This window comes from Mastomys coucha, unplaced genomic scaffold (genome assembly GCF_008632895.1).
Source record: "Mastomys coucha isolate ucsf_1 unplaced genomic scaffold, UCSF_Mcou_1 pScaffold15, whole genome shotgun sequence".
NCBI lineage: Eukaryota > Metazoa > Chordata > Mammalia > Rodentia > Muridae > Mastomys > Mastomys coucha.
Genome location: NW_022196897.1, coordinates 103,973,589 through 103,976,974, shown reverse-complemented (window position 1 = coordinate 103,976,974; position 3,386 = coordinate 103,973,589).

Here is a 3,386-nt window from a genome sequence, read left to right as displayed (position 1 = left end):
TATCACTCCTCCTAACACTGTTATTCCCCTCTTAGCCTGTTGGCTTAAGGGCATTAGAAGCCCAAAATTACCAGGGGGAAGTCTGATCTTCCAGTTCAATGGAATGTTCGTTGTGGTAGGAGAACTCCCCACTCTGGAACCAAAACTTCTAGGCCAGCAGAACCTAGAGTTGTGGGGACAGGAAGCAAAAATTTTCCTAGAGGGTCACTAGGAGTGATAGTGAGTGGAACTATTCCCTTTTCCACCCCTTGATTCCTGGACCCATGGATCCTAGCTATGGGGAAAACTGTACCATATATTGGACACTGATTCAAAGCACATACTGCTTTCTGAAGAACTCTGCCCCAGCCCTCCATGCTGTTGCCACCTAATTGGCACTGTATCTGTGTCTTCAAAAGCCCATTCCATCTTTCTATCAGACCAGCAGCTTCAGGATGATGGGGAACATGGTAAGACCAGTGGATTCCATGATCGTGGGCCCACTGTCACACTTCTCTGGCTGTGAGGTGAGTTCCTTGGCCAGAAGCAATACTGTGTGGAATACCATGATGATAGATACTGCTCTAGTATTATGATCCTTCCACCGTTATCCCACACCCTTAACATACATTCCCACACATATTCCCCAGACTTCTGCTTGAACGAATTAGCAAACTCACTAAGCTCCTTAGTAGTGTATCGGATTTCCTCACGGACTACACTTTCTACCTCTCCTTTAGGGGCCTGTTTTGCCTTGAGTCTGGTTATAGGTCTAGAAGAAACTATTGGTGGACCTTGAGAAACATCAATATTGTCTTGTCTGGCATTTTCTTCAGTGAAAGTCATTGCTGGTTTACCAGACTCTGGAGGATTAACTTCCTCGTGTGAGAAAGGCATTATTTCAAGGGGTGGGGCTTAGGGTACTACTTCCTCAGGTGGGGCAAACCCTTGAGAATCTGAAGATTCAAAATTCTCAGCTTCAATGGGATCTTCCCACACATCCCCATCCCAAGTTATAGGATCCCATTCTTTGCCAACTAATGCTCTTACTTTAACCACTGACACCCTCTGAGGCTGAGACTTGAATTTTCACTGTAATTCAGCCAACCTTATGAGAGTTTCAGTTTGATTTTCTGCAGCTTGAGCTCTATGGCTGCTGGAGAGAAGATTCTCTTCAAGGACACACTTAGCAACTTTTAGATCGTTTACTTTTGTCTGGAGCCTTTCGATTTTAACACACAACTCCTTACTTTCCTTCATCATTTTTTTTCTTGAAACTCATTTTCCTTCATCATTTTTTCTTGAGATGCTAAGAGCAACCAACCAACAAAATTATTTTCCGATTTCTTCCCCATCTTGTAGAAAGTTTTGTACACCGAATCCCCTAATTCATCAAGATAATCAAGGGCATTAGCTTCTTTGAGCTTGAAAAATAGTTGTGACCATGGGTCTTCAGTATTCTCTGAGCTCCCAGGAGGGAGAGAATTTGGAGAGGTTTCAGTAGTTGAAAGAGCTGATGGATTCTCAAACCATCTCCAGATTTTTAAAAGATCCATCCTTATACTTCTGCTCCTCTAGAGCCACTCCGGGTACCAATTTTGTATTAGCCAGGGTTCTCTAGAGTCACAGAACTTATGTAGTCTCTATGTAGTAAAGGAATTTATTGATGACTTACAGTCTGTAGTCCAACTCCCAACAATCAACTCCCAACAATGGTCAGCAGCAGCTGTGAATGGAAGTCCAAGGATCCAGCTCAGTCCCACAAGGCAAGCAAATGAAGCAGAGAGAGCCTTCCTTCTTCCAATGTCCTTATATAGGTGTCCAGCAAAAGGTGTGGCCCAGATTAAAGGTGTGCCACCACACCCTTAATCCCAGATGATCTTGAACTCAGATCTTTCTATCTTAATCCTCTGGGATTCATAGCCACTATACCTCAAGATCTCCATGCCAAGATTCAGGTCGGAAACTTCCAGATTAGGGCCAGATGAGCCTTCTGATTCTGGATTGTAGTTCATTTCAGATATAGTCAAGATGACAACTAGGAATAGCCATTACAGATGGTGACCTTCTGGAAGTTGTGTCAAGGGGTCCTGCTGTCAATTCACCTTGCATTTTCTATATAGCCTTGCAGCTCTTGAGAGCACTTTCAGATGGGGGAGGAAACAAAACAACAGCCAAGAACTTAGATAAGAGTCTTTGGCTCTCCTTATCTCCATCTACTAGAGAGAACTAACAGTCCCCTAATCACCACCACAGACCTGGCTACCCCTGTATTGCACTGCTGTGGTTGTCATGGCTACCAGGGCAAAGTCCAAGATTGTGTCTTTTATGACCAGTAGTAAGTGAAACTGGTTTCCTCTGGAGTTCTCAATCACTATGTATTCTCACACAAATGATCTTTGACACCATATAGTTTAGTGTCTTGGGTCTGAAAGAATGGGCTGATCCTCAAACTAACATTATACAATAATACCTTTGAAAGGTCCTCCTTCAGGGATCCTAAGACAGCCTTTATCTTTTTGGCAATTCCTTAGCTCAGGAATTTGGAGCTGCCTCTTAAGGAGTGAGCCTGTCCTAAGTTAGAAATGGCAGAAACATAAATGAACTTATTTGTGCCTTTCCACAATGTCAGGATTTGTTGAAAAACAACATATTTAAAATGGACAGCTCTCTGCTTCCTGTATTCTAATGAAATGTGATCAGCCAGCTTGCTCCTGCATGCTGCCTTCTCTGACTGCTTCCATGTCTTCCTTACTATGATGAGCTCTGTCCCTCTGGAACTAAAGCCATTGAGGCCAGGTAATGTATGGCAGGGTCACACTCCCTGTGAGGAGACCCTGTAAGGTCATTATATGGAGCTGCAAAGGTGAAGCCCCCAAGATGTCATGAGACACCTACCAAGAACTGCGTAGAGAGTAGAATCAGATCAGGAGAATGAAGTATGCTACCGGCAACTAAAGTTAGAGGGCCAGAACCATCTAAACCCTTTGATACTGAAACCCCAGGCACTGGACATGGAACTATAAGATTTGGTATTTACTCTGCTAAGTTTTGGTCTTGCTTTGGGTCAATATTTCCTCATTATACCCCATTTTTTCCCTTTGGGATGAAATGTAAAGTAACTGTATGTTGGAAAATATAATTTGCCTTTTGATTTTACAGAAGGTTCTGAGTTAAGAGATTGCCTTGAGTTTCAGAAGAGATTTTGGAGATTTTGAAGCATGTCAAGACTATTAAAAACTATAGGGACTTTGAAATCGAACTAAGTGCATTTTGCATCATGGGATGGCTATGAGCTTATGAGACCATGGGTGGGATGTGGCGATTGGAGTGAGAAATGCCCTCCACAGGCTCATTATTCAAACATTTGATGCCCAGTTGGGAAGATTACGGAATCTTTAGGAGGT